Genomic DNA, 16,790 nt, shown 5'->3' with positions numbered 1-16,790 from the left:
CAATTTGACAGTGGTATGGAAAATGGATTAGAAAGGGATAATTTGGATGTGGAAAGACCAAGTAGAAGAGTATTGTAATAATACATGCAAGAAGCAATAAGGTCTAAATTAGGATGGTGGTCATGTGAATAGAGAAAAGGGTATGGATGGGATGGATGTTGGGGAGGTAGGAGAATCTATAAAATCTGTCATGGGAATGGATAAGGGATGGAGAGAGAGAGTGAAGAATGAAGGATAGCTTCTAGATTTTGAGCCTCAGTAAGAAGAATTGTTATGCCCTTGATAGGGAGGGATGGATTATGGGAGTTGGGGAAAATAAAGACAGTTTTATATATGTGAAGTTTTGGATGCCTATGTGGCAGACATGTGCAGCTGGGTGTTGGAGAGATGGGATTGCAGCTCAGGAAAGAGATAAGGGCTAGATGTAAAGACCCGAGGGTCATTCAAAGAGGGCATCCACTACCACTGGGGTTAAGGGTCTTGAGCTCATGCCCCACAAAGATGGTTTAAAAGAACGAGGCATGTTTAGCCTATATCACATGAAAAGATCTCAGAGGCCATTTAATCCAGTACTTCCTAACCCAACCTATATTGTGAAAAAAAAAAGTGCCTCCTTTTTTTGTTTTTTTGTGCTGTGGACAGCTCTCCTTTTGGCACTTTTAGCATCCTGGCTTAGTTGCTCAGGTGCAGCAGAGTGATCCATCAATCCACCAAGACATATTAAGTACCTGCTCTGAACCAGGTATTGGTGGATTTTAGTGTATCTTACATTTCTGCTATGGGTTAGCAATTCAACAGAACAGTACCGTCACACAGCACTGCAAATATGACAAAACATAAGAACCTGTCTGACTCTAACTAGTACAATGTTCACCTAACAGAATAGTTCTTATTCTTTAAGAGATTAACTAACTGCTTTCACTTTAAAGTTTGGGACTAGTCTGGCAATCCATAACCCTTCCTCTCTGTTTGTTTTTTTAAAATTTACAATCTGCACTCTAGGACTAAGAGTACTAGAGAAGGAGGTCTAAGGATGAAGGAAGAGAACTCAGTTTTAAATTTAATAGGTGTCAAGAAGTAAGGAGCTTTGGTAGTAAAAAATTTACAGACTGGAAAAAAAATTCCTCTAGACTTATGCCAGGGCATGGAACAGAGGCTGGAAAACATGACTGCCTGTCTCTAGTTAGGTTAGGAACACAAGGATGAATTTAAACTATTTTTGGTTTGACTTTCTTCTCCTTCTCTCTCATAAATTACTAAAGATAACCAGAAATTAAACAATTTCTCTAACATTATATCATATTATCATGATATAATATAGGACTATAATATAATGCAATATATAGGATTATAACACATGTAATATATGTAATTTATATAGGATACACTTACTTTCTTATTTCAGTGTCTGAGTTTTTAAATTTTTTCTTTATAGTATATAAATCTTTCTTGCTGTTCTTGAGAGTAAATTCAATAAATAATCTACTTTCCAAATGGTATAGAGAATCACTTCTGTTCAGTGCATAGTAACTCTTTCATACAGTATTTGAAAATTACTATTAACCAATTTCATCTCTATAATTATTTTTCCAGGACTTAGTACAATCAGCACAATGTGAATTTATGTTTAGATTATGATATGGATAGCTATTGACATGGACAACTAGGTGGCACAGTACAGAGAGGGCCAGCCCTGGAGTCAGGAGGACCTGAGCTCAAATCTGGTCTCAGGAACACTTAGCTGTTTGATCCTGGGCAAGTCAGTTCACCTTTTTGCCTCAGCTCCTTCTCTGTAAAATGAGCTGGAGAAGGAAAAGGCAAACCACTCCAGGTTCTTTGCCAAGATGGAGGCCATCTTTGCCCAAATGTAGTCATAGGGAGGCAGAAACGACTGAAATGATTCAACAGCAGCAGCAGCAGCAACAACAACAACAGTTACTGGCCATTTAAGTAATCTAAGTCAAGCTTACTGGCCTAAAGTATGCAGACTTCATTCTCTTCTCCTTTTTGAAAATCGGGACATTTTTTCTTCTCCTAGTCTGCTGCACCTTTCTTAGCAGCATGGTGAAAAGAGCACAGGCTTTGGAGTCAGAGGGTCACGGTTCAAATCACACTTCTGTCACTTGAGTAAACACAGGAAACGCGCTTACCATCTGGTTTTTATTTCTCTCATCTTTAAAATGAGGTTGTTGGACTAGACGGCTTCTATAATCCTTTCTACCTCTGAATCTGTGATCCTATACAAGGCTTTGATCACTGCCTGACTCAACGTTATCAAATCTGCCAGTTCTTTTAGTATCCATGGATGTAGGTTGTCTGAATTTGTAACTTCAGACTCATCAAAGACAATGAGGCGCGCATATTATCAACTTCTGTATTTTTCACGGACATCAATATTTAATCAACCATTTTTTGTACTCTTCTTTCCTGTCTAAAAATTATTCTCCAAGGAAGAAGCAAATCTTAATTTAAAGTGAGCTGTGCAGTTGCACCTTTTCCCCATTTAGGTATGAGATGTGGTAATCCACTTTGTTAGGGACCTCCATCCCTGGTCAGTAGCCTATGTTTGGGACTGTGGTAAAAAAAATCTTAAACTCATTATCATATACTGCTCCTTTAATTTTGGGTAGGTATATAAATACTATTAACATTTAGTTATTATCATCACCATCATCAAAGAACAATTCACTACCAGAAATTTGCCCTTTTATTCTGAAGACTTTGCTTCTGATAAGCAACAGTAATGAAAATACCATCTATGTTCCTAAGGTCACTCACTTTTTGCCCAAGAATTCATAATCTCTTAGTAGAGCTTTTTACATTCCTTCTGGCACTATCATTTTGTGTCTATGTGAATCAACAGAAGTGGTCAAATAGTCAGCAAGTTCTCCTTTACTTATCTGGGAAGGTAACAGGCCTCTCTACTGAAATACTTCCAACAACGGGGGCCCTTTATCTTGAATATATGAAAAAAATTTCTGCCATTTTGTAGTGCTTTTCTTCCAAGAAGCACATATTTATAAAAAATTCAAATTAATTCACAAATATTAACAAGTAGAGATTGTGATCCTTAAGAAATTTACAATCAAGTTGAGAAGATGGAATCTGAAAACAGAGCTAATCGGACAATCCAATAATAATGTGATTATTAATAATGATAATAGTTAATGTTTATATAGTTATTTAAGATGAAAGAGATTATTTGAGAATGAGTTTTGAATAGTACAGGTATGCTAATAGAGTTCAGAGGAAGGGAATATTATCTTGGGCTTGGGTTTTTAGAGGAAAAAGTCAGCACCCTGAACTTCAGAGAAAATACAAAGAAAATACAGAAAATACATGCAGAGAAATAACGACCAATAGACAGGGTTTCTGAATGAGAAATTAGCACAGATCAACAGACAGATCCAACTGTCTGAACAACGCAATACATACATAGTTACCACAGAAAGAAGCACCAACATCTGGATTTTTCAAAGCCAGGGGCTCCTTAACATCTACCCAGAGTCTCATCTGGTCAAATCACAAGAACACTCTTCCAATAAATGAGCCCCAAAGCAAAATGCTAAACTTAGAGTATATAAACCCTTTTTAGAGCTAGAGGGCATCACAACCCTCATGATTCAGTGCCTAATTAGAAATGAACAAAAGCCTTCTTACAAGCAAGTCTCCCCTAAACAAGCTTTCCTTAATGGGCTATAGATGAGGCCTATTAGTGGACAAGGAAGATCTTACATCCCATTAACATTACAGGGTTGCTAGACTACAACATATAACCAACAAAGAATGTCAAAATGAAACAGAAGGGCATCATGAAGGAATTACATGATAATGTAATGAGGTGTGAACACTTGCTAATTAAAAAGGACAAAAACCAAGGACAACTGTGAGTGAAACATGGAAAAAGTAGCCCACAGCCACTTACTTTGGATAAAAATGGCTGCAATGTCTTATTTCCCAGCAGTTAATTTGCAATGACTGACATGAGAACTTTAAAATGGAGAGCTGGGAAACACTGATGTCTAGAACTATTTTAGGACTCCAGGACAAACATAGAGTACCTAGTCATAGATTAGCAGAAATGCAGATTTTGTATTTTTACCAAGAGATACAAGCAGATGATCTCACCAGTGAGATCCTTCCTTGGACAAGTAGGGTAGTTCATAGAGAGCTCAAAGGATGGGCAATCATTGATGGGTTGCAAGCTGCATTTTTGGAAGGAACTCTGGAATTATTGAGATCACAAATTCACCTGAGTATGCCTCTCATCAGACAGGCATAGGCATTATGAGTATATATATAGCTATATATTTAGCTTTTTGGAGGGGGGAAGGTAGGGCAATTGGGGTTAAGTGACTTGCCCAAGGTCACACGGCTAGTTTGTGTGTGTGTATGTGTGTTAAGTATCTGAGGCTGGATTTGAACTCAGGTCCTGCTGACTCCAGGGCCTGTGCTCTATTCACTGCTCCACTAAGCCGCCCTGATTATGGTTATATTTTAAAAAGAGGGCAGGAGAATGATGAGAGTCAAGGTTCAGATTATGAGAACTGATGATTTTGATTCTTTCCACTATTATCTCTAATTGAATTTCTTGGGTCATGTGACTTTTTTTGGTTGTTAATCTGTGTGGTCTACTTCTTTCAATTTAGGCTCAGTATGCTCCCATTTTCTTCCATTGATATGAAGTATGAACAAAGCAGATATTGATTGTATAGGAAGCCCAACACTATTCCATTTTATGAAGTGAGCTCTTTTGCTTTGTCCATTTAAGCCTAGAATTTCCTAAAGAGCAGCACCTATTTGTCACCCATGTGTTTTTACAGAGTAACCAAAGATAGCTGAGCACCTCAAACTGGGAGGAGGACAAAAATCACACAGAAAGGTTTATTTAGGTATCTCCCAACTTATAAACAGGATGAGTTTTAAAAGTTCGCTTGGAAGCTAAGTCATTTCCTCAGAAAATACTCAGAATGAGTTTTTCAATAGGAACAATGGTATAAACAGTGGCTGACCTCCTGATCAACCTACAAACACTTATTTAATCCATAATATACTTGAACATAATACTAATAGTATTATTTCTACAATGCCTAACTATCACTTACAGCTTAACTTCTACTTGAAAATTAATTCTAAGTTCCAACACATTCTAAGACAGCATTTTCCTGACCCTGGATGGCAGCAGTTCCCTTAGAAGCCATGTAGAGGTGAGGGATGAGGTAGATATCCCAGGGCACCAATAACTTATTAATGCCCTACACCTGTTCATCTGCATTGGAGAAATCACCTGTCTAGGTAAATTACTCTCCAGATGTTTTCAACTAGCAAACAAAGAACATTTGTCTTCATGGTGGGGGGGAGGGGTGGGCCTTGAATTCCTTTCCCACTCCCTCCTACCTTGTCTGTATACATGAATGATTTTTACATACAATATTCAGGCATAAGCTGGGGTCTGCCCAGATGACTTAAAAAACCTTGTTGGCAGTGGGCTTATAAAAAATTACTGATCTAACTGTTTCTAGAAAGCAAAAAAGGGAAAATTAAGAATCATCCTAAAATCTTGCTCCTCCCCTTCAAAAAGACTGCCTCCTCTGATAAGAAATACTAATAAAAAGATAACAGCTGCTGAACCCAGGGAACTCCAAGAACAGAAGAAGGTTACACTATTAAGGGACTTTTGTGAAAAATAAATTCCCCCCCATTTCATAGTGGAACTTGGGCTGTGGTGATTAATAAAAAACAATAGCAACATAGCACTACTCATCTGTAGGCCAGGTTTTGACAGAAGATCCATAGGAGAACATTTTAAATCTATCTATCTATCTATCTATCTATCTATCTATCTATCTATCTATCTATCTATCTATCTATCAATCATCTATCTATCTATCTATCTATCATATAATCTGTCTATCTCTAAAATAATGATCTAGAAGTCTATGCTACTGACTTTTAGGAACTCACAAAGGCATGGGGTACAATCTGCCTATCTACCTACATATTTTTAAAAACTCTACTTTTCAAGTATCCATTGCTGTCACCATAAATAAAATACAATACATGTTTGACACTTAAACACCTCTGGAGAAACCATTCAGCAATGTGCAGACAGTTACTTCCCTGAGGTGTGACTGTACATTTCTCTTTGCATATGTCAACACTCATGATGAAGCCTAAGGTGGAATCATTTTGGTCATCCTTAAAAAGTCACCCTTAAGTAATTCTTGGTATTGGACCTACCTGGCCTACTTTCCTTGGCAAATTTACAGAAGCCGCCTTGAGCAGGCATAAAAGGTCAACATAGAGTGGCTGTGTGTGAGCTTTAAAAAAAAAAAAAGTCTGTCATTGCTCTTTTTTAAGACCAGTCAGGAAGGAAGGGTGGAATTTGCAAAAACCCTGGCTCCCTCAGCACAGGAAGGGAGGAAGGTCTAGCCACCTTGTTGGTTGCCCCACTCTTTCATTTACTGGAAGAAAAGCCAATGGTGAGATGAATCCTTGCTCTGTGCTGCAGCTGGCTGAAAGGGAGTGGGCCGACAGACAAATCTGTCCTTGTTGCCCTTAAATGTCATGTCCTTCCATCAGAAATGCGTTAGGCCCCATATAGCTCAAGGATATAAAGGCTACAGAAAGCACAGAGCTATAACCCTGGTGTGCACAGGGTTCTCCGTGTACTTTATATAAATGTTTTCTTAATATTTCTTTTGGCATAACATGTATAAATACACTAAATGAAACTTTTCTTCATGCTGTTACTCTGACATCAATTTTTCATAAGCATTTTATACTAGGTAAAGGAAAGAAGGAAAAATTCACACAAAACTATTTTTAATAATTCCTCTTAAGAGACATTCTCTATTTTCTATTACCGAGGCTGATCTGATATGATCTGAATGGAGTGCTGATCTGTACTTTTAATGCAACTCTACTGATTCTTGATTTAATTTCCCCTCCTGCCATGGATTTCCACCCTATGGCAGATAACTCTCACCATTGTTTTGCACATATCATGTCATTTTACATTTGGAATCTGTTTCCATAGAAAATATGAATAAAAAATATGGGCTGCACAGGAAGATCTGAATTATCTTCTCTGTCAGGGATAGGATTACTCCATTACTACCCGAGACTGTTTTTCCTTATCAAAAACTCTAGTTTTATGAATACAGATCTGGGCATATAATTTTTGCCATATACTTCCTGAGTACAGAGGGAATACATAGATTTATCAAGGAACAGAGAAAAACGAAGTATACACAAGTAGGAGTGGAACATAAATGATCTGAAATGAAACAGAACTTAGCAAAAACACCTAATCAAATGTTCTGAACATCACAGGATACATATTGGGAAATTTTGCAGGTGACAGTGACCTCATATTGCACCAGTAAAGTATAATACTATCAAGATATATCCTTTTTTACTCAAAAGGCTGGTCATATAGCATCCAGGAAAGATTGCAATTTCCTAACACATAAATACAGGGACTAAAGAATAAAGGTTGAAAGTAAGTTCAATGAGGTTACATCAAGTTCATGATAAAGCTAAGATGAGAATTTTTCAGATTCTTTCTCCCAAAATGTTCCTACTTTCTAGAAAACTAACTGTACTCTTCCCCACTGAACATGGTATTACCAACTGGAATTTTTAAATATTTTGGTATGTTCTAGGATGTTTAAACATTAATTTTGTTGACATGGACACAAATAAAACTCTTTGGAAATACAGGTTTTTATGGCACACAGAAATACGGCAGGCATGGAATTAAATGGACTTTGACCCTTTGTTTTTCTCCTGTTGCTTCTCTCCTTCTGTGGTGGTCGCCCAGGTAGAGAGGTTAGGGAGGCAGGTGTAGCTCCATGCATTAGAGACTAAATGTTCACTCAAAATGAGTACAAGTAGAGCAACAGAATCACAGAGTTTTGGTGTTGGGATGTATCGTCGTAACCAACTACTCTAACCCATATCTGAAAAAGAATCCTTTTTCTAATACATCTGAAAAGTGGCACTGGCCCTGGAATTCAAATCTGGCCTCAGACACTTAACACAAAAACTAGCCGTGTGACCTTGGGCAAGTCACTTAACCCCAACTCCTCTACCTTCCCCCCTCCAAAAATCCCCCCCCCCCCCCAAAGTGGTCATCCAGTCTTTTCTTGAAGACCTCTAATCAACTTTCTGAGGCAGCCCATTCTACTTCTGTGTAGAATATCCATTAGGAAGTTTTTCCTTGCGTTGAGTCTAAATCTGACTCTTCACATCTTCTACTTGTTTCTAGTTCTGTCCTTTGGAGCTTATCAGTATAAGCCTACTCCCTTTTCCATGTAATAGCCTTTCAAATACCTGAAGACAGTGATTATTTCCCAAGTCTTCACTGGGCTACACATCTAAACATCACTGGTTCCTTCAATCTGTCCTTAAATGACATGGACATAAGACCTCTGACCATCCTGGTCATCCCCTTTTAGATATACTCCAGTTTATCAATGACCTTCCCAATATGTGGTGGCAGAAACTAAACAAAATACTCCAGTTGTGGTCTATGGCAGAGTACAGTGGAATTATCCACTCCTTATTCCTGGAAGCTGTCTGTTTTAATGAAATGCAAGGTCACATTACCTTTTTTTTGGCTGCCATAGTACATCATGTAGTCATCTTGACTTTTGTCCTGCCACTGGACTTCGATGACTCAGGAAGAGAGAGCGAGGCTGATGGATCTGTGCAACTCTGCCTCACTTAAATCCAATTAATGCATAAAACATCACCCACAATTTCATCGTTCCTCTTCAAAAATGAAGGACAAGCAACAAATGATTTGGCTCTCCACTCCGAATTTTATCTCTGCCCCTATATTTGATTGTTGTTCTATGCACACGGTTGCCTTCTCATCTGCATGGCCACATCAAGGAGAGGAGTTTTTTGGTCTTGGTACATTTAGAGACTGTGTTTAGAGGACAAAGACTGCTGATAAAGTCTTTCACTGAACTCAAGATGCTCAGTTCCTTCCTGAACTGGCATATACTGAATGGTCTGAACTCTCCATGGAACCTTTGGATAAGACGCATGCTGGTTGGGATAAAACTCTCACTGTTTCAACTACGAACTCTATACATACATATATATATATATATATATGTATATATATATGTGCCTATATATAAATATGGATCTATGCTGTACCCTACTTCCCCCATTTTCCAGCTTCCTTCTGTTCAATGTCTTCTTCCATTAGATTGTAAGCTTCCTGAGGGCAGAGCCTTTCTTTTCTTATTGGCATCTCCATCACTTAACACAGTGCTTTGCACAAAGTAGGCACTTAAAAATTTTTTATCGAATTTAATTGAATGTGTGCTATTAATTTATCAGTATATCATTATTTTTCTATTGTTCCTCTGTAGAAATTTACTAGTCCAGCTACCTTATTTTGTTCATTTTCCTCTGAACACCTCCTGCACTTTTCTACCTTTGTATTGTGTGTGTGTGTGTGTGTGTGTGTTTGGAGGGGAAAGGCAGGGCATTTGGGGTTAAGTGCCCAAGGTCACGCAGCTAGTGTTAAATGTCTGAGGTGGGATTTTAACTCAGGTCTTCCTGACTCCAGGGCTGGTGCTCTATTCACTGTGCCACCCAGCTGCTCCCTACCTTTGTGTTTTTGTATCCTCAGAAAGAATGCCATCCTCTCTCATTTATTCATTCAAAAACATTTATTAAGTGACTGCTGAATGCAGTGCACTGTGCTAAGCACTAGAAGTAAAATATTGTCATATGACATAGCCTCTGCCCTTATGCAACTTACAATAAACACATTGGACAGTTGCTGAATGAAATGCTATGTGAGTTTGAAGGGGGAAGATGATTACAGCAAGAATCAAGGAAGACTTCATGGATGAAGGGTATGTGGCTTGGACTTTAAGTCAGAGTAGGAATTTAACAGGTGAATAATCAGAGGAGGAGGCATAATTGCTTTGTTATCAGTTCAGCTGTTTTTCAGTCATGTCTGACTTTGTGACTCTATATGGGTTTTTTGGCAAAGATACTGCAGTGGTTTGCCTTTTCCTTATCCAGCTCATTTTACAGATGAGGAAACTAAGGTAGGGTCACACAGTAAGTGTCTGAGGTCAGATTTGATCTCACAAAGATGAGTCTTCCTTACTTTAGGCATGACTGAGTATCCACTGCACCACCTAGCTTCCTGTAGTAACAGAGAGGGATACAATTTAATAAAAAGAAAGAGAGCCCCTGCCCTCAAGGAGCTTATAATCCAATGGAAGGAGACAACACAAAAAAGAAGACAGAACAGGAAGGGGGAAGACCAAGGGGGTCCTTGTTCCATGCAGTTGAAACCCAGCAGAGCAGCAGATGCCAAGCGGAGTGAGTCCCAAAAGTCAGTTTTTATCCTTTATAAAGGAAGGCTTTGGGAGGCATTTAGTTCTCCACCCTCAAATCAGAAGGGAGAGGAGACTGAGGGAAGTGCTATCAGTCAAGGCTTGAGTTGGCAGCCTGATGATATTAGAGGTGATGAGCTTAACCTGGGAGAGGGATCTTGTTCCAAGGAGTTGAAGCCAGGCAAAGAAGCAGACAGGGAGCAGAGTGCCTTGAGAGTACTGAGTTTCCTAAATGGATATTTCCAAATCACTTGTAGAGTATGCTCTAAGAGAGGATTCTTTGTCAGGGATGGTTTGGGCTAGATCAGAGGGGTCAAACATGCAGCCTAAACTAGATTAAAATGTAATTTTAGACAAAATAGATAATAGATAATGTTAAGACATGGTTTTCTGAGTCAATATGTGATCCATAGGGCAGCTAGGTGGCAGAGCAGAGAGAGACCCAGGTCTAGAGTTAGGAAGACTCCTTCCTGAGTTCAAATCCAGCCTCAGACACTTACTAGCTGTGTGACCCTGGACAACCCTTAACCCTGTTTGTTTCAGTTTCCTCATTTGTAAAATGGGCTAGAGAAGGAAGTTGTAAAGCATTCCAGTATCTTTGCCAAGAGAGCTTCAAATGGGGTCAAGAAGAGTCAGACATGCCTGATAAAGGACTGACCAACAATACCACGTGACCTGCAGAGATCCTTATGTACAGTTAAGTGGTCTCTCCCTTTCTGTTTGAATTTGACACCATTGGTCTAGGTGGTCTACGAAGTTCCTTCTAGTGAACTGTGAGATTCTATAAGTCTGAGCCATTGACATTTTTTGAGCAAAGGAGAGAAATGGCCAGATGTCACTGTAAGAAATATTATTCTGGTAGTTGTATAAAGAACCGAATGAAATGGAGAGTGAAGGTGGACATCTGTACAAATTCTGTAAACACTTTTACCATAAACCAGCACACAAACTGCCTTAGCTTGATGAATTCTCTCCTCCTGACTTATTTTAGCATCTAGCTGTCCACACTTTCAGGGGGCAATTAATCACATACTTCCTTGTGGCATCTCTCCTTTTGTAGTCTTGAACTGTTAATTAAAGCTTCCATTGTTATTTACTCTCATGTCCTTGACTCTTGTTTCCCCAAATAGGCTGTAAGCATCTTGGGGACAGGAACTATCTTACAATTCTCTGTATCCTTCCCAGCACCTGGCATGATGACCTTTACATAGCAGATCCTCAATAAACATCTGAAGACTTGATTTGCTATCAGTGACCTCATTTTATAAGCAATTCTACCAAGCTTGCTTATCTGTTTTCTCTGCCTTCAGAAGATTAGAAGCAGCAAATTAGTGAAGATGGGGGTTGGGTGGGTATGGGGGAGGAAGGTGCCCTTAGGGATAGACACTTTTACAGCACTGAAAAATGACAGCTAACACTAAAGGAGAAAAGAGACCTATAAAAAGCAGGCACAAAACTATAAAAATGCAGCAGCCTGATATTATTTACCATAGGGGCCAACAGCTGTATAGACCTTAATAGGCCCCAAGAGCATCACAGTATTTCAGCCCAGTGCAATAAATGATGCTCGTAATGATAATCCTGAGTCATCAAGAAAAGGCTGGATAGTGTTGTTCCATCTCTTTAAAAAAAAGAAAGGCAGGAAAACAGTTGTGACAGTCTGAAAAATCTCCATTTTGGAGGCTCTCTGAAGAGTCATAAGGCTTGTAGGTGACAGATTGTCTCTGTTCTACACATGACTCTTCCTGCCTGGCACTCTAGTCTGTGCCCATTTTCTAGAATTATTCCATGCCAAATTCATGCTAGAAATATCCAACCCTATGTTATAGTGCACGGATTCTCATTAGCTAATCCCTGGAGCTTCTCCTCCTTCTGACACCAGAGATAAGAAATCAATAAGATTGCTAGAGGCGCCATACCTCCCTATAAAACTCCTGGGTTTTCTCTGCATTGTTAATTGCATTACTGAAGAATTCAGGCCAAGGACCCAGGCATCCCACTCACTGAACCTGAAGGACTGAAGAGAGCTTGGTAGAAATCCTTCCAGTTAAGTGGTACAGTGGATAGAATGTTGGACCTGGAGTTACCAAGATCTGAATTCAAATTTGACCTTGGACACTTCCAAGTTCTATGATCCTAAGCAAGTCACTAAACCTTAGTCTCCCCAAGTTTTCTCCTGTATAAAATGAAGATAATAACAATACCTGCCTCCCAAGGTTCTTGTGAGGACATAATGAGATAATATTTGGAAGGCATTTTGCAAATCTTAAAGTGCTGCAAAAATGCTTCATAATGATAATAAAAATAAAAATAAAAGTAACTGGATGTGCCAGGCCTGGAGGGTAGCCTCTCAGCAACTTATAAGTGATACTCCCTTCATTTTCTGCTGTAACTTGAAGACCATCTTGTACGTACAAAGGAAAGGGCAGGAAGGATTGGGTACTAGAAAAATTTACCTATAATGAAAGAAAGAATGTCAGATAATCTGAAGATACAGCTGTGAGCTTAGCTCTGCTGTTGCATTTATAGTATAGCTCTACAATTACAGTGAGTGTATTCAAAACCACCCCTAGTGTATCTAAGCTCTGCCAATCATCCTAAGGCACAGATGTGGAGGTTGCAGGCACTATTTAACACCAATCTAAATATCTAACAAAAATATGTTTTACATGTCAATTAGCAGTTACAACACTGAAACAGCATACCCAAAGGTCACCAGCAACTTTCTCTTAAAGGAATGGTTTAATTAAATTTAGTTTTTCAATTAATTGATTGTCTTTTCTTCCCACCCACCCCATTGGCTAAAAAAAAAAAAAAAAGGAAAAGGGAAAACAAAAACAAAACCCTGGTCACAAATACCTATTGTACAGTGTGAGGTTGTCTGGCATAGACTCCAGACCCTCTTTATGTTAGCAAAACAAATTTCCACATTGGCCACGTCCAAATATATGTGTGTGTATAAATATAAATATATATGTATATATAGATAATTTGTGTGGGTGTGGGCGTATGTACATACCCATACACACCCACATATAAAAATTCTGCACCTTGAATCCCATTTCCCACCAGCTCCACTGTTTTTGGACTTCTTTGGAACTTCTATTATCCCATCCTTGGCCAGGAAACTCATCACTGGGAAATTTCATTGTGCTACAAGACTGAATCTGCCTTGGTACTCAAGTCTCATCAGTACCCACTGTCCCTTGATTGAAGTCTTTGATTGGAGGGCAGGGTCATGGGCTCCAGAGCCTGTATTTAAGGAGGGATCTCAGCACAGTTTTTCTCCCCCTTTTCCACCAGCTGCACTAGGTTTAGATTTGTTCAGAACTCTCCATCATGCCCTTATCTCTCCTCACTTTCCAGCTTCCTTTTGTGAGTTGTTGCTGTCCTCTGCTAGATTGTAAGCTCCTTGAAGGCAGACACTGTTTTCATTTTTATTTGCTTTTGTATCCCCAGTACTTACCTCCGTGCCTGGTCCATAGTAGGTGCTTAACAAATATTTATTGACTGACAGGAAGTGAGTAACATGCTTCATCATGGGTGCTCTGAAACCGTGGTTGGTCCTTGCATTCTTCAGAATTCTTAAGTGTTTCAAAGTTGTTTCTTTTTAGAGTTTCGCCATCACTACAAATTGTTCTTGTTCTGCTTTCTCTATCTGGTATCAGTTCAGACAATTCTTCCCAGGCTTTACCACCACCAATGATTTTCTCATAGTTGATTTCAGTGGTCTTTTTCCAGACTTTGTTTTCCGTGCCCTCTCTGTAGCATTTCATAAGGCTGAGCATTCCCCATTTCTTCAAATACTTTATCTTCTCTTAGTTTCCATGACATATTATTTTGATTTTTACAGGATCATAGGATTTGGTGTTGAAAGGGATTTAAGAGATCATCTCATTTTCCAAGAATCTTGGAATCTGAGATTTGGAAGGCAGCTCAGAGGTTATATAATCCCACCCACAGGGAGAGACCTCCTTCCAAATCAAATGAGAAAACATTATATTGTTGTTCCGAGCTGAAACTAAACCATTAATGCTACTCTTTGGTCATTTAACCAGTTCAAAATCCACACAGTTATACTATTATATAGCCTATATACTGTTCCATTTTATCCATGAAAACAGCATGAAAGATGTCAAATGTTTCACTGAAATATAGGTAAACTATATCCATGGCTTTCTCTATGCAATATAGCTTTGGAAAATTCACAGTGGCTTGGATAGCATCTCTCCTCACAGAAATGCTAAGCAGCTAACTTCTAGGAGTCACAATGACGCATAACGGAAGCAAGTATCTTGAAGAAACTTTGGAGTGTGCATAGAACATTCATTGTGTAACTAGTTCCAGTCTGTTAGCCATATGGTGAATAAGGAGCTTACTGAATGATTACAAAGATATTCAAAAGGCCTTAACTGGTTTCCACCAAGTCTTCTTGTCTTAGTCTTTTTAGCTACTCTGTTCATTGCTGAACTCCACTGATAGCAGAATGCCAAAGTTCTCATATGAAAACTCCTGAGCCTCTGGGTTTGTCATATTTTTATTCTAGGTGACAAGAGTGGAGTCTCTAACCTTGTAAATTAAAAAAATATCAGGACTGTGTCTGAAGAATCTGGGATTTAAAGGTCCAGACCAAGTTTTATTGTCCAGAATCTCTACTCAGGAGAGCAAAGAATGACTTCTGGGAGTGACATTCTGAACCCAGGCCAACAGAAGCTGAGTTGACCACTCATCCTGCAGTAATACCACACCATCCACTTGGTGGGGCTAATATTTTATAAGAACTGAATTAAGTTTAGAATCTATGATTCCCAAGAGACTGAGGCAGGGTTATAGGGAAGAGTATGTCTCTGAGCTTTTGGAGGAGAAATGTTTATACCTTTGTTCTTACTATATCTTTAATATACATACATGTGTATACAAACATATATACATATATACGCACATGTATATATACACACACACATATATATGTTACTGTAAAATCTAATTGATACTAAGTGATTAAATGGAACTAGCAGAGCTAGGTGGTGCAGTGGATAGAATGCCAAACCTGAAGTCAAAAAGACTCATCCTTCCTGTGTTCAAATCCAGTATTAGACACTCACTAGCTATGTGACCTTGGGCAAGTCACTTAACCCTCTTTGCTTCAGTTCCTCATTTATAAAATGATTTGGAGAAGGAAATGGCAAAGCATTCCAGTATCTTTGCTAAGAAAACCCCAAATGGAGGCATGAAGAGTTGGACATGACTGAAGTGACTGAACAACAACAATGTCAATAACTGGTCCCTATAATATGGTTAGGGATAGAGCACAGGTGGTGGGTATTTGAGCTGACAGCAATAGAGGTAAGAGCCCTCAGAAATTTCTCAGGGTACCCTAGAACAGAAATGTCAAACATATGGCATGGGGGGAGGAACCAGATTAAAATATTTAATATGGGAAGTATTTAATAAAATAAACTACTAAAGAACATAGATGTTGTTGATCTGTGTTTTCTTAAGTCAATATGTGCCCACTGGGATCCTTATGTACCATATAGTGCCCCCTGTTTCTATTTCAGTTTGTCACCACTGCCCTAACCCTCTGAGAGATGTTGGGTGCCTGGTTCTAGGACAGAGCTACACCTGGATTTACCTGTCTAGTAATCCTATCCAAAAAAGGAATCAGATCTACCTGTTACCATACATTCTTTTGTTCTTAATGTTTAATTGTATTGATATCTTTTGTTTTTTACATCACATTTGTAAGGGCGGTGTAAAAATCACCCCACCCTCATTTGATGTCTGATACATTTATTGTTGAGAATACATCTCAAATGAGATCAAAATCATGGGATTTGAACAACCTGTGAAGGATCACTGAAAATCTTCAGATAAAGTGAGGTGATGCTAGACAGGATGTCTGTTCTAACTCACTGAGGGATTTAGTCACAGCTTACTGGTCCTGCATACATCATCAAGTTGGATAGAATCAAAGAGTGCCAGAAATTGGAGTGAGTATAGCATCCTAGTTAAGCCCATTGAGAAGGAAACACAGGGTATAATGGGGGTCAGGGGAAGGAGAAGGCCAAGTTTCACCCTTCAGAACTTTGAAGGGTCCACAGGATGTTGGATTCCCCATCTTCCCACTGATGTCCCAGTAGTGCTTTCAGATAAGTTGACAGCAGCATTTGCATTTGAAGCCAAAGACAGATTAGACACATGAAGTGTACTGACACCCCATAAATGGAGAAAAGGACTTCCAGCAACCAGAACTGTGAGTTACCCCTTTGCCACATGTTTTCAAAGCTTGCGTCCACTTTATCCTGGAATTTAAATGTACTCATGGGAAAGTATGTTGTCACTTTTTTTTTTTGTGGTGGAAGGTTTTGTATCAACCATTCTTACTGTTCCACTTCAGCAAATGCCTCTTTA

General features: G+C 38.9%; 1 protein-coding gene across 8 annotated transcripts in view; it reads right to left on the bottom strand.

The window, feature by feature from the left end:
- Positions 1–16,790, bottom strand: part of FRY (FRY microtubule binding protein) — a 586,038-nt gene that overhangs the window by 213,563 nt on the left and 355,685 nt on the right. The window lies entirely within an intron of this gene.

Source organism: Petaurus breviceps, unplaced genomic scaffold (assembly GCF_028583685.1).
Source record: "Petaurus breviceps papuanus isolate PSGF00001 unplaced genomic scaffold, PetGlider_PUasm1.0 91133, whole genome shotgun sequence".
NCBI classification, from domain to species: Eukaryota; Metazoa; Chordata; class Mammalia; order Diprotodontia; family Petauridae; genus Petaurus; species Petaurus breviceps.
This window is presented reverse-complemented; position numbering and strand designations above follow the sequence as displayed.